Source organism: Anabrus simplex, chromosome 2 (assembly GCF_040414725.1).
Source record: "Anabrus simplex isolate iqAnaSimp1 chromosome 2, ASM4041472v1, whole genome shotgun sequence".
Lineage (NCBI taxonomy): Eukaryota > Metazoa > Arthropoda > Insecta > Orthoptera > Tettigoniidae > Anabrus > Anabrus simplex.
In genome coordinates, this window is record NC_090266.1 from 1,111,736,003 (window position 1) to 1,111,761,778 (window position 25,776).

Genomic DNA, 25,776 nt, shown 5'->3' on the forward strand with positions numbered 1-25,776 from the left:
CATCACGGGTACACCAACCAAGAAAGTCAAATAGTAGACCGTAAATTGAGGTGGAAAACCACCTCGAGAAAGTACCAGAAGTGCGACTTATGATAACAGCGGAAAGATGTTAAATGCCTAAATATCCAGTGAACAGGAATAAGGAGAAAACCAAACTTTCTCAAACAAGAAGAGAAAAGTAGTAAGTTCGAATTTAACGTTGCTATATTCGGCCTCAGATGATAGGGATAGGAAACGAGCCTTCATCCCACACATCTGAATTTAAGATGGAAAACAGGAGCGCACGAGCTACTGTAGAACAATGCAATATCAAGAGAACTACGCGACGCGCGTTAAGGAGCAAGGAAGACCAGCACAAGATGTTGATACCAACAGGTGAACATCAGAATTTGGGCCAGAAGAAAAGGGACAGTGGACAACGCACTAGGCGTTAAAGAGAAACTCACTCTCACAGTCTTTATAGGTCAGACGAAAATAAACTCTCAGAACTAACCGAAAGGCGTGCTTAAAGACAATCTCCAAAACCAGTGATACATAGCACACAGGACAGACCGCAAAAGATAAACGTAACGACAACTTGATACCTTCCCTCACCATAAAGGAGACAAACGGCACAAGGGTACAACAATAGGAATAGCAGGAGTTAAACGCCAGTAAAAGGCACAACCAGAAAAACCTAAAAGGAAAGAAAACAGCAGCCGGAAATCATAGTCCAAGAATTACTAACAAACAAGGCAACCAGTACAATCTCACACAAGGGTGATACCATTAAAAACAGAAGCGCGGATCTAAGGGAGTAGATCGAAACGAATTAAGGGGCATGCACATAAAATGGAGATAGTACGGACGCCGTACAATCGGAACAAAACCTCTAAAATCTATAAAGGAGGAATCTCAACCCCACAACACAAATTTGTTAAAAGAGACTGAGAACGAATACCCTGAATCATGACCACAAGATATGATGAAAAAATACCACAACAGCTAGACAACCCTAAATGACAGACCAAAAACAGAGTAAATTAATCAAAGCGGCGACACAACGAGATAACAGGAAAATCGAAATGGTGTTGACAAAATTAGAAAATAGAGAAACTTATAGCATGCAAAGAGAAGTTTGCCGAAAAGAAATCAAACGGGGCTTTGTCCCGGTCCCTTCAACCAAGCTCTGCTACCACTTGTTACGTTTATTTCCGTGGCTTAAAGAGGAAAAGAAGCGTAGGGGTTGAATGGGTAGACAAAGCAGAACACAAGGTCCAAGAAATCTAGTTAATATTTGGAAAATATGATATATTCTTTCTCTTCCCTGGTGATTAGCAGTTTAATAGCAAATAAACATTATAACAATAGAGCAACAACAATATTCAATGAATAGTTCCATAACACTGTATAATTTTATATCTAAGGAAGAGCTCAGAAGCTCTGAATGCATTACATATAATCACCTCGGAAAGAGATAATAATTCAACTTTTCAATGATTAGGAGTTTCGAGTACCTTGCAGTAAATGAGGGCGTAGCCCGGAGCAACTACGAGCATTGCTGCTTAAATACAATAATAACAATCAGCTCATCTGACCTTTAATAGATCAAAACAACTTACTTTCAGGTCGGCCTTTACATTTATCAATTCTAGGAAACAAGAAGCCGTAGCTCATCATATATTACAAAACAGTGAACTCACATTGTGTGGTTTATTAGACCAATGGAAGTATTACAAATACCTAAAAGGCCATATTAATTTTTACCTTTTCACTTTTATAGTGTCAAATCACTGTGTTTTCACGACTTTTTAAAAATTTCTATGAACTATCAGATACATTGTGTAACTCGCAATTTGGCTGATGGTGATCTTAATAAATAGGTCAAAACTAATTCCAATAAATGTTTCTTCCGTAATGTAACCCACATTACTTCATTTTGTATTGAAAAGGTGGAAATAATTTACTCTTAATTTTTAATTGTATTAGAAGGTCATATCCCAATAAAGGGGTAACAAACCCTAGTTTAAGAACAAGTACACTCGTTATTAATACGTCAAAGTAAAAGGAATAGATTGAATGATCCAAGTAAACAGGAGCAGAATGTCCATACTACATGACCGTGAAATAGAAAAGAAACACAATAAGGTTACTTTATCCAGAAGGTCGAGAACAAGATGAGTGGAGGCTATTGACAAAGTATTCCAGAAGATTACATGAAATCCCCAACTGGGCATAATGCCCTTCGAAGCAGTGGCTAATCCATTCTACCAAGTGACTAAGTTATAGGAAGAAAAAAATAAGGCCGAAAGCAGGAATCAATCAATCAATCAATCAATCAATCAATCAATCAATCAATCAATCAATCAATCAATCAATCAATCAATCAATCAATCAATCAATCAATCAATCAATCAATCAATCAATCAATCAATCAATCAATCAATCAATCAATCAATCAATCAATCAATCAATCAATCAATCAATCAATCCTGATCTGCATATAGGGCAGTCGCTCAGGTGGCAGATTCCCTATGTGTTGTTTTAATGTTTACAAAATCTTAGTCACCAAATTCTAATTTGAGGGTGCTTCACTCGTTCTTCCTTGTATTTCACAAAGGCCCAACAAGGCAAACTCGGACACAAGGGGTGGAGAAAAGAAGCCTATATAGAAATTAACGTTACCAGTAAAGATCGTGTGTATTGAAATTTCGTTCTAAAACAGTGTCGTAGAAATCTTCCCTAAGTACACAGTTACGTAGTTGGTATTCTCCCGTACCTTATCAGTCCATTTTCAGGCTAGCCGAACCCCCGCCTCATCAGACTCCCTTGCGGAGAATCTTTCCTCTCCGTAGCACCACACAAATAATACTGCCGCACGACAAGAGCAAAGCACACCCTTTAAATAGCATACAGGTGGAACATTCCAAAGAAAACAGAAAGCCAAGACGATGATTGGTCAGCAGGATACTAGGAGCGGGTCAAGATGATATGATGCCACTTTATTACCATGGATGACAATTCAATCAATAACATGAATCAATTTACATGATTGCCAAATTTCTACATCTTATTAATATGCTTGCACACAAGGCTTCGGTAATAGACCAGCAGAGGAGACCTCTATTAGCTTTTGTCCAAAGACTTTCAACTGTTAGTTCACGAACTCGAAGTGGGAAACACAACAGTAGAGTTGGCGGATGATTTGAACAGCCGGAGAGGCCTAACTCACAGTTCAATTATTATTATTATTATTATTATTATTATTATTATTATTATTATTATTATTATTATTATAGCATAGAAGTGATCAGTATTTATTTTTATATTACACACTACAGATTATGTAATTTGATTTGCATTATTACTGTAATAATAATAATAATAATAATAATAATAATAATAATAATAATAATAATAATAATAATAATGATAATAATAATAATAATAATAATAATAATAATAATAATAATAATAATAATAATAATAATAATAATAATAATAATAATAATAATAATAATAATAATAATAATAATAATAATAATAATAATAAAAGCCACATCTCTGTTATGCGTGAAATTGACACACAAGCATAAATATGACCACCATGTTTATTATTATTATCTTACATATTTATTTATTTATTTATTTATTTATTTATTTATTTATTTATTTATTTATTTATTTATTTATTTATTTATTTATTTATTTATTTTTATGCCTTTGTATGTGGCGAAGTTAGGGCTCATGGCCTTCTCTTACACTTAAGCACAACATAGAGTACATAGCCGCAAGAATGAGAAAAATAGCATTGTTAACAGTCTCTAAAAACTACCTAAATTAATGGATTAATATTTGCTTATAAACTTATTATAATTGTTTTTTATAATTAATATTATCTGTTTACATCACCTAGCTCTAAATCATACTTGCACTCATACACACTTACATTCATACAAGCTGATCACGTATTTAATAGGAATTCTCGACAAGACCGTTTAAATGTGACTATTGAAGTGCTGATACATATACTGACAGGGAGAGTGTTCCATAGCCTTGCCCCAGACACTTGGAAAGAGTAGCTATATACAGATATATACCCATACCAGTATCATAAGGGTAGAAGTTGATCTGGTATTATATCCATGGTTAGATGAGAGGAAGTTAAAATGTGAGGATAGGTATTCAGGTGTAGATTCGTTCAGAAGTCGAAAAATTAGTTTCGCAGTATGTAGATTTCTTAGTTGATCGATTTTCAGCCAGGATAGCTTCGCATATTATGGGGAATTATGTGTCCTAAAGTTCAAAGAAAATATAAATCGTATGCAAGAGTTCATTGCCCTTTGAAGTTTCATAGTTTGTTCTACAGTTGCATCGGTTACGACATCACAGTAATACATCATTGAAAAAATGAGAGTTTGATTAGTTTTAATTTCATGCTATGTCAAAGAATGGATTGTTTCACTTTTAGGGGGTGGAGAGATGGAATATACCTTTCTGCAGACACTTGTTATATGGTTATTCCAGTTTAATGTGTCATTCATGACACCGCCTAGGTTTCTTTACAGACTTCTAAAAAGGTATAGCTTCACCGCAGAGCATGAGAGTAGGCTGTTGTGTGATGTTTAGCGTATATAAAAGCCTAGATTGTCCTATTATGATAGCTTGCGTTTTCTTCGGGTTAATTAACAGGCAGTTCCTTTTGCATACGAGCTAATTAAATTTAGAGTCGAGTTCATTTGGTGGATTGCTTTGTCAGTGTCGGAAACTTTGAAGTGTGAGCACATCTGAAGATCGTCAGCATAAAGGTGGTAGTTGCAGTAATTCAGATGAGAAGAAATGTCATTAATATAGATTAAGAATAAAAGAGGCCCAAGAACAGACCTTGGGGAACGCCAGATAGTTTAGTCCTCCATTCTGTAGTCGTCATGTTTGATACAACTCGCCGTCATCTATTTTTGAGGTATGAGCCCAAGAGCAGAATGAGCCATATGAAGCCATATGACGTTTTTGTAACTTGGCTAACAATATGTCAATATTTACAGTGTCAAACGCACTGCTGAAATCAAGTAGGATAAGTACAGTCAGTTTTCGTTCGTCCATAGCCCGTCTAATGTCATCCGTGATTTTTATTAGTGTTGTTGCAGTACTGTGTCCTTTCTTAAAATCAGACTGTAAGCGATCAAGTACAGAATGTTTTCCCAAATATTTAACTATTTTTTATGCATAATTTTCTCCAGAACCTTGGAAAGTGCTGTGAGAATGCAGACAGGTCGGTAGTCAGATGTATTGCTTGCAGGAGAATTTTTTGGGACTGTCACAATGAGTGCATCTTTCCATTTAATTGGGATATTGCCTGAAGTAAGGCAGGAATTAATTGAATGCGTAATAATGGGCAATATTATGTTGATTATGTAGGTCACGAATGAAACGGGAATTTCATCAGCTCCTGTTGCGTGAGATTTAATTGACATACGTTCCCCTCTTACTTCATGCTCTGTAACAGTATCAAATTCAAATACTGGACGGACTGGTGATTGTTGCCTTAATATATTGTCGATGGTGTTTTGTACTGTCGGTGAGTCAGGAGTGAGACGTTCCGTGGAGAAACATGTATTTAATTCATCAAGGGGCACCTCTGGATCAGTATGCTTCGCAAGTGGTTTGCCAATACCCAATGACCGAAGTTGTCGCCATGTGGAGCCATTGTTAATATTTTTGTTTAAATGCTGGAAGTAATTACATTTCTTACTGCGAATTAAACTTGCTTAATTCGGTTTCGAAGAACACGGTACTGTTCATGGACGTCAGCTAGTTGAATCTGCTTATTGCGTCGGTGTAGTGCGTCTCGTTCTTTCATCACAGTCTTAACATCAGGAGTCAGCCAAGGACAGGGCGGGCGTGTTACTCTCACCTTACGCTTTGGTGTGTGTTTGTTGTACAATTCATGTAAATAGGATTTAATATTTCCACTTTTTCGTGAATGTCACTCGTTATCATTATGTCATACCAGGGGCAGAGTTGTGCAACTTGTCTCAGTTGTATAAATTCATGCTTTTAAAGTCTCTAAACGTTACATATTTGATATTTCGGACGGTACTTAGGCACCAGAAGAGAGTATGCTAAGTATATGAGATCATTTTTAGATATGTCAGGAACAGATACTTGACCGTGGTGAAGGATTTTTGGGGGTTATTTGTTATTACTAGGTTTATGAATGTATCAGCGGAAATGGTGGAAGTATGGACGTGCTGGGTGGGTTTAATGGCCAATACAGTCATGTCACAGGATTTAAAAATATTTTGTAGTCGTAAGGCGTCGTTGTTCTGGGTTAATAACTTTGTGTTAAAGTCTCTAAAAATTATCACGTGCTCGTCTGTTGGTAGCAGTCTCAGTAAGCTGTCTTCAAAGTCACGGAAGTCTCGCACTGCGTCAGGGGGCCTATATACTACACCTACAAGTATTTTTACAGAATTGGCAAACACCTCTACAAACATATATTCAGGGGCAGTGTTTACAGCAGGAGTAGACGTGCGAACGTCTCTACTTTTGAGCATAGATTTGCAATGTAGGGCAACCCCACCACCTCGTCTATTAGTCCGATCATGCCTGTGATTATCATAGCCCGACATGTCAACCATGCTTAAAGGGATCGAACTACGGAGCAAACTCTCGCTTACTGCAGCAATATGAATTGGATTTTCTTCAAATATCGTCTTCAGTTCGTCGAGGTGAGCAACGATGGATTGGCTGTTGACATGCGCATACAACAGGGTGCGATTAAATGACTTGAGTTCCTTCTCTAAAATGGTTTGGGTAGAATAGGAGGGAGAAAGTGCTGAGAAACTGTAGGAGGCAAGCCGTGTACTTCCAGACGTATTTTCCGGTGAAATGGCTGTGAAGGGAGTGTGAGGGGGGCCCGTCCTACTCAAGAGTGCTGAGGGGCGAGGGAGGGAGCAAGGAGGGGGATTTTCTATAGCACTTCTTAACTGAGGCATGTTGAAGGCACGTAAAACATGCGGCTTACCTTAATTTCCTCGTACATACAGTGAAATGGCGTATGGCTTTTAGTGCCGGGAGTGTCCGAGGACATATTCGGCTCGCCAGGTGCAGATCTTTCAATTTGACGCCCGTAGGCGATCTGCGCGTCGTGATGAGGATGAAATGATGATGAAGACAAGACGTACACTCAGCCCCCGTGCCAGCAAAATTAACCAATGATGGTAAAAATTCCCAACCCTGCCGGGAATCGAACCCGGGTCCCCTGTGACCAAAGGCCAGCACGCTAACCATCTATCCATGGAGCCGTACGTGCGTACAGTGACCAGCCGATTCACAAAAACACACACATTCACAAATTTATACTAAATTAAAAATCAATAAACTACACAGAATTTACATTGTTCACTGTTGTTCATTGTTGCTTTCACCATATTGCCTCTTTAATGATTGTAATTCCACGAGTGTGTTCACATGGAACTTCTTGCCGGATACGTGAATAGCTACAATTCTTCCATCTTGGCTGTATCTCTTAGGCAGTCCAAAAGTGCGTCGTGCCTTGTTCAAAATGTCCTTTCTCAGCCTAGTAAGGGATTCTGTTATGAGTAGTTTGGAGCCTTTCAGCTGTCGATTAGAGCGCCAAACTTGATCCCGCTGATGGTAGCGGAGGAAATTTATAATGATAGGGCGATTACCCTCAGTCACTACGTCAGCAGTCGATCTACATTGCCGTCTCAGTCGATGACAGCGATCGATGGAGTCTATGGACAGATCGACTTTCAGTTTATCACGAGTAGTTCCCACGATCTTCCCGTAAATGTCCTCATTAGGCGCCTCGCTCACTCCATGCAGAAGGAGACAATTACGCCTACTGTACTGCTCCGCTTCGTCGCTCCGAACCTTCTGAACTTCTAGTCGTTTCTCGATATCAGCGATGTTGTCTTTCAAAACAGAGAGTTCAGCACAGAGAGAATTTCGAAAGGTTCGGGAGTCCGCTCGAAGCACAGTCAGAACGTCGCTGGGGTTGGTAGCCCTGACGTTGGGAGCAGACATGGCTTCCTCCAGGCGGGCTTGGAATTGAGCCATTCGTTTGGTTTCATTTGGTTTTCACCCCGGACTCAGCGAGGGATCCCACTTCTACGGCCTCAAGGGTGGTGTACTGGAGCGTTAGACATTTGGTCGAGGATACAACTGGGTAGGGGGACCAATACCTCGCCCAGGTTTCCCCACCTGCTTATGATGAAAAGGGCCCTGGTTGGGAATGGTGTGGCGTGATGGTCAATGTGGGGTGCCAATAAATATTTTATTCATACCAGTGGCAAAAGGAACGAAAACCTTAGCATAGAAAATGAGATGGTCGACCCACAGCAACAAAGATCGTCAAAAGATAATCATTGGGACACCACATCGCTCAAGGTAAACCAAAGTTATTTCACTGGTGGTGACTTGTCGGACCACGGAAAGACTTGCGGTCAATGCCTCGTTGGGTGGAACCTAGTATATCAGATTTTATCATTCACCAATCAGCAGAGCCAGTGGACGCCACGACGGGCTACCCGAGAGGGGTGTCCGTGGTAAGTACATTTTTTTTGTTTTAAAAAGAAGAAGGGAAAAGGGAAAGGTAAAGAATGAGAGAGAACGCACAACTGACCAAATGTAAGAAAAGGAGAATGGTTTTAAAACAAGTTGTATTTTAAACTTCAAATGACTAGAATAAGCAGGGTACAACAAGCAAAGAAGGGGAATTACAAACTTTTGACAAGGGCTCAGCCCGTTTGACAAACAAGACACAATCAAGAATAATAATTATTAAGATTTCATGGGAACTATTATTATGACTTTCAAGAAAAGCCCAAGAGCAAGGTTCGACAGAGAAAACTAGAATCAACACCTATATAAGTACACAAACACTTTAATTAAGAAACAAAGCCACTAAATCTTTATATAGACAATGATTTAAGGCCACCCTTACAATCTTCATTTTGCACCCAAAGGAGGGCAGGAGAGTTGTAGTGCATCGGAGGACAAGAATTTTTAGAACTCAATATCCGAAAGGAAGAAAAGGAAAGAAAAAGGAAGCGGAGTAAGGAGGGAAGAAGAAAGAAAAAAAAGGAATGAGGAGGGGGGGGGGGGGAATCCTTCCAGGCTGCTTAGACGCTATCACGTTGGCAATGTAAACGACCACTCGGGTCAGTGAAAAGTTCAAGGTGTGGCAACACTACTCTCACTTGTCCAAGCACAGTTTATTCTGGCGTATGAGGTTGATAAAGGTTCCAGTCTGAAGGACTTAGTTAGAATAGAAACCATGAAACCCCTAAATAATTTAACATTCAAAGTTCAAATCTAGATATTGAGCGCGAAAGATATAAAAGGTTGTAACTTTTGCTCACCCAGTCTGTTGGTAAATCAATGCAGCAATTCACAAATAAAAGTAGGTAAAACGTCGCAACGGACCAGCCGTTGGCGAACAGTTCCGCTCTCTCCACTCGAGTTGTTTTCCAACTGAATGTCTGACCGCCGAGAGTAAGGAATAGCTTGCTTATATAGGTGGTGAACATATTCGAGAAGGTACTCGATGAAAAATACGTAGGTGTGACGTCACAACGAGGAAGCAGCAGCAGTGCCAGAGAGCAGGACAGTTAGTGAACAGCTGGGCGAGCAAGCAGATGAATGCGACAGAAGTCAGAAGGTAAGACGTAGTAGAGCGGTCGTAACAATGGGAAAATTGGAAGTGATAGGCAAGGATGAGGGAAGGAAGCGGCCGTGGCCTTAGGTTGGGTACCATCCCGACATTTGCCTGCAGAAGTAGAGGGAGACTACGGAAAACCACTTCGAGTTTGGCTGAGGTGGGAATCGAACCCCCTCTACTGAATTGATCTCTCGAGGCTGAGTGGACCCCGTTGCAGGTCTCGTATTAGTTTTCAAATTTCGTAGTAGAACCGGGAATCTAACCTGGGCCTCCGTGAGTCGCGGCTACAGATTCGGACATTATTATTATTATTATTATTATTATTATTATTATTATTATTATTATTATTATTATTATTGTTGTTGTTGTTGTTTTTACCGTGGTTCCGTGGCTCACATAGGGACAGGAAGCGCCCGGGTTGAATGGCTGGACAGGGGATCACTTAGAGCAACTATTTACTTAAGCAAAAATAGGAAGTTTTATCTTTCCTTTCTAAAACTTCAGAGAGAGTAATTTAATATCGTAAGAAGGCACAGTTGAAATATAACTTGGGGATATTTACATTAACAATGAGCTTGTCACCTCCAACAATGTATGGGTCATAGAAGTCCTTAATCAGGTAAAAAATTAATTGGAAGAGCTCCCACTCATTAACTTACATGTGAAAGAGCATAGTTGCTCTGAAGAGGTACATCATTAAAGGAGCCTTAGCTCCAGATACAGTAGAGGCAATCAGTTGCTTTTTACGATCTTAATTACACTCAGTAACCCCTAGGGTGATCCCACTCCATAGTGTTCTTACGCAGTGTGCCCCATGGTGGGCTTATCTGTTACAAGGATCACAATCGGGTTAAGTTTTGTTCCTCAAGGGAACCTAAACGTGGACATGGTTACCAGAAGAACCATAATGAATAAGCAGGGGCATAATTACCCATACTACAAGGCCTAAAGAGTAAAAAGGAAAGGTTACACAAACATGCCATTAACAAAAGGCAAGGAGGCGCAACACTAACACTCCTTAACGAACATTCGGTAAGAGACAAACACCTAAGTGGGCGAAAAGCCCAATGATACAGAGGCTAATCCCATACTAAAAAGGGTGACAAAAGGGGGAACATTTAGTAGCCGAAGCAAGATTTCCGAAATGTAGAAGTTGAAAATTTTAGTCACCCGGTTCAAATGTAGAAGGGAAGAGATCCGCGTCACCACTCGCGCTCCCATGCATAAAATATTTTCCCAGTTGGGAATATAAGTATAGTCCGAAGATTGCGCAGAATGTCCTACATTTCAGCCCGAAAGACAAAATTATATATTAGATATTAAGAAAAACACACGTTTACGTAAATTATGCCCCTACCTTTTATCTTATTCAAGCCGGCCGCATCATGCTTCCTGCCTCTCAACCTCCGTCAAGTCGCACTCTTAATATCCGGAGCAAATCAGACAGGCCGGCCCTAATGTGCTCTCCTTAAATAGTTCCGTAGAGGAAAGTTCCAGATTAAATTAAAATACAGAGTACTGATAGGCTAAATTTCCATACACGCCCCTGGCTTTGATTGGCTAGAGAACTGTGTTACACGCATGTGATAGGTGGGTTACATTAGAGGAGGAACCAAGTGGAGTATTTACAACTTAGTTACATAAAAACAATCAACAGAAAAACGATTTACCAACTACAGCAACTAAAATAACTTCAGAAATTAATTTGTGTTTAGTCCATTAGATGTCACTAGAAAATAGAAGACAGAGCCATCTAACCATCGGAGAAGAAAGTTTTAGAAAGTTTTTAAAAGTTCGTGTTCACTGACATAGATGGCCATTGAGAAGGCGTGCAGTTTAAATAGCTGGACAAGGTGTACTCCTGGTACACACGTCCACACCTTAAGGTTTTACAATAGAGTGAACAGTTTTGAAATCTTGAACCACTATTGAATTTGAAAACGCTGAGTTTTCAGAAATAAATTGGCAATCTTGAGTATATCTTGGTTAAGTGTCCTTTCTTGTATGTTTGTTTTGGTTTCCAATAGAAGAGTTGTGATGATTACAACACAGAAGTAGTCTAAGACCGGGCTGTAGTTTCCGGGGTTGGCGGCAGGAAAGGCCGCAGCGGCCGATGTCTAGATGTGACGCTCGGACTCCTTGGTTACCCTGAGATACCATCATCCCAATACAGTGAAAGCACAACACAGAAGTAGTCTAAGACCGGGCTGTAGTTTCCGGGGTTGGCGGCAGGAAAGGCCGCAGCGGCCGATGTCTAGATGTGACGCTCGGACTCCTTGGTTACCCTGAGTTACCATCACCCCAATACAGTGAAAGCAGGCTAAGACCCAAGAGCAAGGTCCCGCCCATGGATTGACGGGAAGGTCGAGTACTGCATCCCAGCATCTTCCCATAATGACAGGCCCAAAGGGTAGAGTTTGGAGTCGCAGCAACGCGCGCCCGATCCCCGCGCCGGCATCTCTCCCAGTTTGACTGCTCGTGGCCTCAGGATTAATGTTGGGCACTGTAAGAGCAGCCAGAGCAACTGTCATACTAGATGGTACATATACACTTGAGTGTGGCTGGCGACATTGGAGGAGGGGCAACTCGGAGTTTCTGATTATGTTTGAAGGCAGGGGCGGCTATGGAACAATATGTAGGAATCTGGGAAGGGAAGATTTTTACAAATGGATATTTTACAGCAGACACAATAAATTAAAATAAATATGCATCCTCTCCTTGTGAACAAGTACTAATTGAAATACATAATTTGTGATACTAGACAAAGGAGGAGAAGTCCTGTTTATCCTTACTTAACAATAGATAAGGGAACATGTTTTTTCAAAATAATACTTACACTTGCACTTTCAAAATAACCTAAAGAATGAAATAGAATTACCACAGTAGTTTAATGCATGAGTAGCATTAAAGCTACTGGAAGGGAGCCTTTACGTAGGCTTGACTTGAGAGAGGTGGAAACAAAAAAAAACTTCCAATCTCCGGATCACTCACCAGAAGCTAGCAAGTTGCTTTACGTCGCACTGACACAATGCGACGATGGGACAGGAAAGGGCTAGAAGTGGGAAGGAAGAGGCCGTGGCCTTATTTAAGGTACAGCCCCAGCGTTTGCCTGGTGTGAAAATGGGAAACCATGGAAAACCATCTTCAGGGCTGCCGACAGTGGGATTCGAACCCACTATCTCCCGGATGCAAGCTCACAGCCGCACGCGTCTAACCGTACGGCCAACTCGCCTGGCACGGGATCACTTAGAACAAACATTTACTCGAACAAATACTGGAAATTTTCTTTCTTTCCTTTCTTAAAATTCATGGAGAGTAATTTAATGACATAACAAGGAACAGTTGAAATATAACTTGGGGATATTTACATTAACAACGAGCTCGTCATCTCCAACAATGTATTGGACTTAGAAGTCCTTAATCTGGTACAAAGTTAATTGGGATAACTCCCACTCATTAAGTTACATGTGAAAGAACATCATTGTTCGTGACAGGTACAATGTTATGAAAGAGCATAGTTGCTCCGAACAGGTACAATATTATAGGAGTCTTAGCTCCAGATACAGTAGAGGCAATCAGTTGCTTTTTACGATGTTAATTACACTCAGTAACCCCTAGGGCGATCCCACTCCATAGTGTTCATACGCAGTTTGCTTCTTGGTGGGATTATCTATTAGAAAGATCACAAACAGGCTAAGTTTTGTTCCTCAAGGGAACCTAAACGTAGACATGGTTACCAGAAGAATCATAATGAATAAACAGGGGCATAATTACCCATACTACAAGGCCTAAAGAGTAAAAAGGAACGGTTACACAAACATGCCATTAACAAAAGGCAAGGAGGCGCAACACTAACACTCCTTAACGAACATTCGGTAAGAGACAAACACCTAAGTGGGCTAAAAGCCCAATGATACAGAGGCTAATCCCATACTAAGAATGATGACTAAAGGGGGGAATTTTAAAACTGAAACAAGATTTCCGAAATGCAGAAGTTGAAAATTTTAGTCAGCCAGCTCAAGAGTAGAGGCGGAGAGATCCGAGGGTCACCACTCGTACTCCCTTACATTAAAAGCTTTTCCATTAGAGAATATAACTAGAGTCCGAAGACTGAGCAAAAGGTCCTACATTTCAGCTCAAAAAATATTACATATTAAATATTAATAAAAGTGCTGAAACCTTCCTCTCGAAATACCCGCCGGCTCAATTACATTTATTTCCATACACAATATGCTTAAGTATATCATCTATTAGCTTTTGTTTTACTGTGACTGCACTGACTGAGTAGAAATATTTGGACTCCTTGTTTTTCTTAGCCATGTAAGTTTGTGGAGAACGCGAATTAGTAATAGCTAGACCTATAATATTTAACTAAACATGAAATAAATAAATAAATAAATAAATAAATAAATAAATAAATAAATAAATAAATAAATAAATAAATAAATAAATAAATAAATAAATAAATAAATAAATAAATAAATAAATAAATAAATCAATCAATCAATCAAATAAATTGTGTGCTCCTTTGTTGTTGTTGATGTTTACACAGAATATTTCATAAATTATTTGAATCCAGTACATCTTTATTGTTCTAAATCAATTTTTTGGTTGCAAGATAAGAAACTTGACCAGCAGAACAATTTATTTCAATTTTTGCAACCACTCATTCACAATATTTCCCTAACATAAAGAATAAGTTTTACCCTGTTTTGTTGCGTTTTTTTTGGATAAAGTGAATGAGATGGTAACAATGCGGCATGACGCCCTTCCGAGGTTAGTTCCGCTTTTTCTAAGTAACTTTACAAACTAAAAGTCTTCAGTTTGACAGTCACAGTGTTTGTATGCTTACGAGTGCTTGCATCCCCACTGGCGGTATTTCAACGAAAGCAGTTTGCAGTTCTTCCCCACCCTTTGTTACACGCCAACACTGAGGAGACATGCTCATCCTCTCACTTAACAATCGGCTCAGAATATCACCGCAAAATGGTTTGTCATTTCCTTCTTTTATTGCTAAAATTAATGTTAATAAAGATTTATCTAGATACATTATGATCCTCCCATCCTGAAAGGAATAATCGCCACTGGACTAATCCCCATAGTGAAGAGTATCGTTCCTGAACTTCAAAATCCATCACAAAATGAACCGAAAATAATTGTGACTGTGATTCTCTCTTTGATGAATTAATTGAATATGAGGTACGAAGACACTAATGGACCTGACGCTTAACTCCTGCAAGTGACAGCCAAACTCAAGCGGGACATACTTAACGACCTACCGCCATTCTATTCAACAAGGAATTATCATAAACAACAGAAAAGAAATTAAAAGCAGGCAATGGTTTTTATTTTCTTGCCTTAATATGATAGCAGCTGCCGGAAGTGATTTCCTTGTAGACTTGGCATCATCGTAATTGTGACTTGTTCCGTCTGAATACTTAAATGTGATGCCTGTTAGCACACTTTTATCACTCCCTGCACAGTTACATTAAGTTGATAAGTAGATTGATTACTAATGCTGTTTACACTGCTAACAGTGTCGCTTTTCTATTTCTGAGTAGCCGTATCAAGAAATTAGGCTCGTTGCTTAATTTAAACTTCTTATTTAAATTACATTTCAACATATTTTCACGCAGTTTTAATAACCCAACATGGAACATTTCACGATTTTATTTACTAGTTGAAATACCCGTCGTTGAAGGGATAATTTCTTAGTATGTGCATGATTATATTTTTTGCCCAACCCTCCTACTGTTCAGCAGAGTCTGAGACGCGTAAGTAGAGATGGGTAGTGCCCTAAGTGTAGACACTCCAGTATATAACACACAACTCCGCGAAGAAATATATATGAATTGTACCTTAAAATCCTTTTAGAAGAGAGATGTGTTCATTGCGATTGCCAGGGACCCTTCCAGCCCGCCCAAAAAGGTATATTCACTTTTATAACGCAATGAAAGTTTTCACGCGCCATCAACCATTAGCCGGCCAGCTACGAGCACGGCCATTGGCCGACATGACGTCATTCCCATAATTTCTAACTCGCTGCTTCCGTTACCAACCTGCGCAGAATAAAAACACAGCAAGAAACGCGCCAGGAAAAATTTGTAATGTACCTGTGACCTATCTTTCCAAATCCAGGCCAAGCTCCGTCATGAGAGCAGTGGCCCTGAGGCGGCGCATACTGCCCGCACGGCAAGAAAAAAGTAATTTATTGGTTATAACCTATATAGTCCGCCTCTGTGGTGTAGTGGTTAGCGTGATTAGCTGCCACCCCCGGAGGCCCGGGTTCGATTCCCGGCTCTGCCACGAAATTTGAAAAGTGGTACGAGGGCTGGAACGGGGTCCACTCAGCCTCGGGAGGTCAACTGAGTAGAGGTGGGTTCGATTCCCACCTCAGCCATCCTGGAAGTGGTTTTCCGTGGTCTCCCACTTCTCCTCCAGGCGAATGCCGGAATGGTACCTAACTTAAGGCCACGGCCGCTTCCTTCCCTCTTCCTTGCCTATCCCTTCCAATCTTCCCATCCTTCCACAAGGCCCCTGTTCAGCATAGCAGGTGAAGCCGCCTGGGCGAGGTATTGGTCATACTCCCCAGTTGTATCCCCCGACCAAGAGTCTGAAGCTCCAGGACACTGCCCTTGAGGCGGTAGAGGTGGGATCCCTCGCTCAGTCCGAGGGAAAAACCGAACCTGGAGGGTAAACAGATGATGATGATGATGATGATGATAACCTATATAAATATTTCGCAACGAAAATTCCGTTGGACATTTCCTTAACAGTTCGTAACAGTTCGGAGATCGCTGGGAGATCGCAAAGGACGCTTCTTTTGGCAATCCCGTGAACTAAAAGTAAAAGAGCATCACCTGCCCCCGAGCTCCGTGTACAGCGAGCACAGTGAGTGGAGTGCGTACACTAGGGTTATGCCAATATTGTTTTGTATTACTACTGATCTTGCTTTGATTTCTCCTTCTGGTATAAAAGAAAGCCAAGTATCGAGTTCCGATATTGTAGACCTTCGCATCTAGTTTTCTTCTGACTGTAATATTACGACATCCTCCTTTCATCACGTTCTTTCACGACATTTTCTCATTTCGATAGTCATGTTTACAATTTTCCTTGCCGATATGCGCTGATGAGGACGGGCTTTTTCACCTTAAGATAATCATGACAAAATCCATGGCCAGTTAACACAACTGAACATATTTCCATGTTAGCGATGCTCGGCGTGGTAATGGAGTAAGCCACAAATGTCTAAGTTATGCATATCTCTGTAATCATAGTCGGTGCGGTAAAACTGTGTGAGACATAAATGATCGGGAAGTTGTATTCTCTACGACTTTTGTTATGTTGTATTTATCGATAGGACCAATAATAACATACATACATACATACATACATACATACATACATACATACATACATACATACATACATACATACATACATACATACATACATACATACATACATATATCTTCATTATAGAATGTTATGTCTTTCAGCGTTCAGTCTGCAAACATCTGTGAATGTACTATTCGCTGCCACAATCCTCTGTTTGTAACTAGTTCTGTGCTCGTTTAGTTCTACACCTCTTATCTTTAATTGTTGGAAACTGAATATAACTATCATCGTCTTGGTCTCCGTATACCCGTCTTACCCTCCATAACAGAGTCCGTTATTCTCCTAGGTAACCCATCCTCCTCCATTCGCATCACATGACCCCACCACCGAAACCGGTTTATGCATACAACTTCATCTATCGAGTTCCTTTCTAACTTAGCCTTTATTTCCTCATTCCGAGTACTCTCCTGCTATTGTTCCCACTTGTTTGTACCAGTAATCATTTTTGCTGCCTTCGAGTCTGATACTTCTAGCTTACGAATACGATATCCTGAGTCCATCCAGATTTCACTCCCATAAAGCAAAGTTGGTCTGAAAACAGACCAATGTAAAGATAGTTTCGTCCGGGAGCTGACTTCCTTCTTACAGAATACTGTTGATCGCAACTGCGAGCTCACTGCATTAACTCTACTGCACCTTGATTCAATCTCATCCTGGGAGAACACATATCCTAAATACTTGAAATTATCCACCTATTCAGTTTTGTATTCCCAGTCTGACATTCAGTTCTCTTGTATTTCTTACCTACTGACATTAATTTAGTCTTAGAAATGTTAATTTCCATACCATAATCATTGAACCTATTTTCAAGTTCCAAGATATTCTATTAATAACAACGATATTTTAAACTTAAATTTTAGGCTTTACCCTAATCTACCATTTCACCCAGCGTGAACAAAATTGTTTATGGCCTAGACTGCATTGCGTTATTCCCCGACTTTACGTGCCGATTTTCATGAAATAATGCTCGGCCATTTTTTCGTGTATGCATCAAAAATTTAAATCATGAATGTCTCTGATATCATGGCCGGTACGGTAAAATTTTATAAGATCTAAGTGATCGCAAATTGTATTATCTATGACTTTTGTTATGTAGTGTATATCGGTAGGACCAATGAAAACATCTATATTTGAGAATTAGATTTTCGGCCTTCCCCTAAACTGCCATTTCACCCAGCCTGATAAAATTATTTATAGCCTAGATTGTAGTGTCTTATATCCTGACGTTGGATGCGGATTTTCGTTAAATTCTGTTCATCCGTTCTCTCGTGTTGCGCGTACATACATACATACATACATACATACATACATACATACATACATACATACATACATACATACATACATACATATATTCGATATACGTCCATATGCCCACGTATCCCCATACCATAGACATATCTTGGTTACGACTGAATGACAGACTTAGACTCCATCCGACTCCTTTGGTGTATCAAGTGCTTTCTGAAAACATTCCTCCTTACCTCTCCACCAGATTTCGCTACATTAGTTCACTACTCCTGTTCAGTACCCAGTCAGGCTGTATACTAGAAATTCCTGTACATCGAAACGCAATCTACAACAAATCGTTCACGATCACAGCCACGATCTGGTGTAATGAACTCCCCAATGACATCAGGAACGCTAAATCTAAGACAAAGTTTAAAATCACCTGCCAAAGTCATCTTATAAGCGCTTCCAGTCTTTCTTGAGTATGAATGGGATGCATGAATGAGAGTGAATATGGTTGTTTTTTGTAACGTGTTCCAGTTTATACGTTTGTTGTACTTTACTTACTTTAGGTAGTTTAGTTAGTGACACTATAGTTTAGTGATAATTTAGTTTAGATTATAATTTAGGTTGTAAAGATTTTATATGCTTAAATTAGGTCATTCCAGTTTTTATACTGATAGTATATATTAAAAAGTAATTTGTTGAAATTCTTACATTGTAAAGTTGTAAAAATTATACTGTAAATTAATACTCATGTATATAACTTACATGAAGTGGTTAGGTTTAAGAAAGAACCAGCAGCCCTAACTTTGCCACAATAAAGTCGCTTTAATAATAATAATAATAATAATAATAATAATAATAATAATAATAATAATAATAATAATAATAATAATAATAATAATAATAATAATAATAATAATAATAATAATAATTGTATCGGGCGGTACACATCCACGCCGCTAATTCAAACTTTGCGGCAGTTGAAACTCCCCTACTGGAGGAAGTCTGAACTTTATCTAATGTGCTAATTTTCAAGTTTCTCAGAAGATGTCACTACTTGGAAATTTTGAAGTTTCTGAACTGGGTCGTTTTCGATGTATTTTTGTTTTGCCTGTAGTAAGAAGTGTGAACTTTCTCTTCTAGAGGACACTACTGAAGAACTACAATGGTGCACCCTAGTGCGAAGTGAAAGAACTGTTTTTTGGAGAAAATTTGAATTCATAAGTTTGTTCTTTGTTAAATTTCTTGCAGTCATGGTTTAAGTTGGCAATATTAACCCTTTCGTTCCCCTTGTTTTGAATTTAGCCAATCCCGAATTTCTTTAATTAATTTATGACCAATCAGGTGTATCTTCTCCAACTTGAATATCTAGCTTAACCCTAGCCAATAAAGTTTTTGTGGGAGGGTGTTCTCATTCCTGAAACGCCTCGAACTTTCTGCGAGAGTATATAAACTGCTGATTTTCGGGTCTCCGCGCCACTCCAGTAACATCTTTTGGTGTGTAAAGTACATAGCAGGGGGCGGGAAGCGCCTCTTTCTTCGGGCAGCAGTTCAACAACAAGGTAATGGCCGTTTAATAACTTCTTTTCTTGCTAGCTCAGCAGTTTAACTCTCGGGGCAGGTCCGATGCTTTTCTACCATGTAAACTTTCCCTAAAATGTAAAGACTCTTAGTATCTATTCTCTTTTAAGCTACATATTGGGATAGAGAGTGCTTAACCCTCTCGAGCTCCCACTCATATTGCTTTGAGGTGAACTTATTTTTCACAACCGTTTCTTCCTTAACGTAATGTAAATTGTTTCTTTCTAAAGTCACCTCTTTAGTATGGGATTAGCCCTTGCATTAACGGCCTAGTGCCAAATAGGTTTTAAACAAAATGTATTAGGAGTGCAGATCGCCTCCTCTCAAATTGGTATTTTAGAGGCCATGTAATTAACCTTTTCTCACTTAATAGGCCTCAGTAGGTTGGGTATTTTACCCCTGTGTTTATGTCCTTAGAGGACAGCTTGAAGGTGGAATTTGGTGTGGCCTTTGACAGGCTTAAGCTTTGAGAGCGAGTTGCTCTTTCTTGAAAATTTTGTTTTCTGCGCGCCTCAAGGAGGCTTTACTGTGTAATTTGGAGCAAGTGCTCCTGAGCATGAACGGGGTTTTCTGACCCTCTGTTGAAACTTGTTTTGGGGTAAAATTGGGCTAATTTCTCAACAATTGTGTGTCTGGTTCTCGGAGCCCAAATCCTGTAACTCTGTAATTGTACATTCTCGAATAGTGTCTTTGCTACTCTGTACCTGCCATGCTTGTTATTTCTTGATATTGAAAAGAAAATATAACCTTGTTAAATTTTTAATTAACTTTAATTTCGTATTTTGAGGCCCGTTCACCCCCGCACCTTCTTTCACCTCTGCTGTTCCACAGATACCTCGGAACAACAATAATAATAATAATAATAATAATAATAATAATAATAATAATAATAATAATAATAATAATAATAATAATAATAATAATAATAATAATAATAATAATAATTGTACCGGGCGGTACACCTCCACGCCGCGAATTTAAAATGTGCGCCAGTTGAAACTCCTCTGCTGGAGGAAGTCTGAACTTTATTGACGGTATTAATTTTCTACTTTCACAGAAGATGTCACTACCTGTAAATTTCGGTATCTTCCCCCCAACTTGAATATGTTGCTGTATCCTACCCAATAAAAAGTTTGTGGGAGGGTGTTTTCATTCCCCTAACACCTAGAACCTTCCGCGAGAGTATATAAACTGCTGATTTTAGGGTCTCTGGGCCACTTCTGTTCCATCTTTCTGTGTGTAAAGTACCTAGCAGGGGGCGGGAAGCGCCTCTTTCTTCGGCAGCGGTCAACAACAAGGTAATGGCCAATTAATAACTTCTTTCTTTGCTAGCTCAGCAGTTTAACTCTCGGGGCGGGTCCGAAGTTTTCCATTATGTAACCTTCCGTAAAATGTAAAGAAACTGGTATCTATCCTATCTTTTAAACTGCATATCGGGATAGAGAGTGCTTAACCCTCTCGAGCTCCCAATCATATTGTTTTGAGGTGAACTTATTTTCTCAACCTATTCTTCGTTAACGTAAAACAAATTGTTCTTTTCTAAAGTCACCTCTGTAGTATGGGATTAGCCCTTGCATTAGTGGCCTAGAGCCGGATTAGGTTTTAAAAACAAGTGTATTAGGAGTGCAGATCGCCTCCTCTCAAATTGTTATTTTAGAGGTCATGTAATTACCCCTTTTCATTTAATAGACCTCAGTAGGTTGGGTATTTTACCCCTGTGTCTATGTCCAGTGAGGACAACTTGAAGGTGGAGTTCGGTGTGGCCTTGAGAGGCTTAAAGATGAGAGCGAGTGGCTCTTTTGTAAATTGAGTGTTGTATGCCTCGTGGAGGCTTTTCAGTGTAATTTGGAGCTAGGGCTCCTAGGCATGAATGGGGTTTTCTGCCCCTCTGTTGAAACTTGTGTTTGGGGTAAAACTGAGCTGATTGCCCAAGCATTGTGTTTTCAGGGCTCGAAGCCCAAATCCTGTAAATATTGTAACTACCCTTTGACTTGCTACTTTGTACCTGCCATGCTTGTTATTTCTTTGTTTTTGAAAAGAAAATATAACCTTGTTAAATTTTAAATTAATTTTACTTTCGTAGTTTGAGACCCGTTCACACCCGCACCTTCTTTCACGCATAACTACCACAAAAACACGGTAACAAGTGGTAGCAGAGCGTGGTTGAATGGGTCTCAATTTAGCCCCTTTTGACGGCTAAACATTGTTTTGTTCCGAACTCTAACAATTTTCTCAGTTGCTGGAATTTTTTTTGAGTTTTTCAAAATTGTTCTGTCATCATGCCCGGACCTCGCGATGTTCTCCATCTTAACTATTTGCGCAAGGAGGAGTTGATCTATGAGTTAACTATCAGAAATGTACAATCTGGAGGCACGGTTGCAGTATACACAAACAAGCTTAGAGAGTCCTTAGATTTGCCCATTTCCATCCCCAATTTGGGAGAGAAAGAAATTGACGACTCTCTTTCCACGATCACGGAGAATATTACTGGGCTAGCTTCTGTAGTTAGTTTTTTGATGAAAATGATCCTTCTCCCAATCAAATTAAGCGTGTGCAAGCTAGGCTGTTTCATTTTTCGAATAGAGTTAACGATCTGTTGTCTCTAAAGTTGAATGACGTTCAGAAGAAGGAAGCTAGTACGCTGCTTGAAAATATGTCTGAATTATCTAGCAAGGTCACTCAATTGTTAACTGGGGAAGTTCCTCCCAAAAGCGACCTACCCACCACAGTGAATGCAGGTAGTGAGGAAGCGCCTCCCAAGGGAGAAGTCAATAGGATAACCGTTGCTGCTCAATCTATCCCTGCCCCATTGGACAACGAATCTGAACGCCGTGCATCGTTGAGTAACATCCGTTCGGAATTAACTTCCTTGCCATTGAAACCTTTGCCTACTATGTCACCCGGGTTCAGTAGCTTGCCTCATCCATTGGCAATGTTGCTCAGAGGTATCTCTAAATTTTCCGTTAACACCACCAGTGACGTAATTTCATTTTTAAGATTTCTAGTTGAATTTCAGGATCATGCACTTGTGTTTTCTCTTTCTCCATGTCAAATTTTGCAAATTATCTATCCTTATGCAGTTGGTATTCTCTCTGACAAAATAGTAAGAGCCATAGCCGAACAGTCATCTATTGAAGATTTTCATGCACATCTGCTTGCAAATTTTATTCCCGCCCGCGCGAGGTCATCTCTGATTCAGAAGTACTATTATAGTGTACAGCGTTTGGATGAAAACCTGGCTGACTTCATCCAAGATATTAAATTCTATACTAGGGTGTTCGCTCTTCACTTTCCGGAGGATCAGATTGTACAGGCTATTGTAGAGGGAATTTCACCTCCCTATAGGTCATATTTGTGTTTCGCGGCGTGCCCGCAAACTTTCTCTGAACTTGAAGCATTGGCCGTCTCAGCAGAAGGAGTTAGATACGCCGATTCTTTGCGTGTAGCGAAGGAACCCCCGCCTTCCTTTAGTAATACTCGGCCTCCACCTCGCCGATCAGTCACCCCTCGTAAATGTTATGCTTGTGGGTCGCCTGACCACCTGCGCAATAAGTGTCCACTGATCAAGTCGAGTAGGACAAGGAATGGGGCTGGTTCATCACAAGGCTGTTTTAAATGTGGGGCTTTCTCACATATCGCCAAGAATTGCCCAAACTCAAATAGCACCCCCTCCTGCTCAACTTCTGGTGCAAATTCCACCTATGCCAATAATAAAAAGTGACTAGTGGCTTCGGCTGAGTCGACTAATCCATCTTCCCGGGACTCAGCCCCTGGTAAACAGGTTGTAAATTCAGGGAACGAGCAGTCTTCAAATTCATCTTTTGAATGCCCTAAAGAATGTCTTAGGATTGCGGCGGATACCCCCGCACCTATTCCTTTTCTTAAGGTTGAGTTAAATAACGAGCCTATAACCGCTCTATTAGATTCAGGTAGTGTTTGTTCAATTATTTCGGACCAATGGTATTCAAAATTTAAGTCTGTTTGTAAACTACCTGACTATGTCTCCTCTCCTGTTCAATATGTTTCGGCTAATTCATCCCCATTAGAAATTCTAGGTTCCTTACTGGTCAAAATTCGTATTTTTAAATTTACATGGAAAACCAAACTGTTTGTGGCTAAGCACTTGTCTTGCCCCATCATACTGGGAGCGGACTTCATTTCTCACACCGGTCTTGTGCTCGATCTTCAGAGTAAGTCGTGCACATTCAAATTTGCGTCCAAATGTAAAATTCCCTTGTTAAAGTGTAATTCTGTGTCATGTTCATCTATTTCGCCTACCCAGGATGAGATGTTGTTAGACCTTAGACATCTACCTGAGGAGCAGGCTGATAGTATTCGTAAATTAGGTCAGTCATTTCCAGAGGTGTTTTCTGATACTCTTGGTGTTACTGACCTTATTGAATACAAAATTGAGGTCACGGATTCGATTCCTGGCCGTTTTCCACCATATAGGCTATCTCCACCTAAAATGAAGGCATTGAAAGAAATCATCGATCAAATGTTGAAGGATGGTATTATTAGGCCCTCTAAGTCGGCGTATTCTTCACCTATTTTTCTAGTCCCGAAACCCCAAGGAGGCTTCAGGCCTGTCATTGATTATAGGGCTCTCAATCGGAAGGTGGTGTTGCAATCTGTGCCCCTTCCTGACCTTCATTCTTGCTTTTCATGGTTTCGTAAGGCCAAGTTCTTTACTATCTTGGACTTGAATCAGGCCTATAATCAAATTCCCCTTGCCGAAGAGTCTAAACATCTTACAGCGTTTGCCACGGACTGGAACTTATACGAATACGACCGCGTGCCTTTCGGGCTCCCCACGGGAGCAGCTGTACTCACTAGGCTACTAGATAGGGTCTTCTCCGACATCAAATTTGAGTACTTATATCACTACTTGGATGATGTCGTATTTTCAGAGACTTTTGAAGAACATCTAGATCATCTGCGAGAAGTTCTCAATCGCCTTCGTAAGGCTGGGTTAACCGTCAAGTTGTCCAAGGTCGCCTTTGCTAAGCCCTCTATGTCATTCCTAGGGCATATTGTGTCACCTGATGGCGTAGCAGTCGATCATTCTAGAACACAGGCCATCCGTGATTTTAAACCTCCCAAGAACATTAAAGGTATCGCCAGGTTCATTGGTATGGTGAATTTCTTCAGGAAGTTTATTCCTAACTTCGCTAATAGAGCGGCGCCCTTAAACCTTCTTCGTAGGAAAGGCATCAAATTCGAGTGGGGACCTTCTCAAAAAGCCGCTTTTGAAGATCTTAAATTAGCTCTCTGTAATGCCCCTGTACTTGCTATGCCTGATTTCTCGAAGAAATTCATCGTCCAAACCGACGCGTCGTCGTCAGCTGTTGCGGCAGTCCTTCTTCAAGAGACTGAACTAGGGAGGCGACCCATCGCCTATGCATCTAGGACTCTATCGGCTCAAGAAGCCAAGTATTCCATCTATGAGCTCGAAGGTTTGGCAGTCTTATTCGCCTTAGAAAAGTTCCGTCTCTATCTGGAACACGTCAAATTCGACCTGGAGACAGATAATCAAGCTTTAAGCTGGGTCTTAGGTAGGCCGCGTCGTACTGGTCGTATAGCCCGTTGGGCCATCCGTATTTCTGCCTTCCAATTCGATGTCAGGCATATCAGAGGTACCGAAAATGTTGTTGCTGATGGACTCAGCCGTATGTTTTCTAACGACGTCGAGACCCAGGAACCGGTCGACAGTTCATCACCTCCCGAGTCCATACTATCTGGTGTTAATGCCATCTTAACAGATGCTCCCATGCTTTTTACGGATATTGAGAAATACCAACGTGAAGATCCGACGCTGGCTCCGATAATGGAAACCCTTTCTTCTGGGGAACATGTCGTCCCTTATGTTCTGAGGAATGGTGTTTTATGTTGCC

General features: G+C 40.2%; 1 protein-coding gene across 2 annotated transcripts in view; it reads right to left on the reverse strand.

The window, feature by feature from the left end:
* The window catches only part of LOC136863322 (allatostatin-A receptor), a 1,657,357-nt gene that overhangs the window by 18,157 nt on the left and 1,613,424 nt on the right, over nucleotides 1-25,776 (reverse strand). The gene's annotated exons all lie outside the window — the stretch shown is intronic.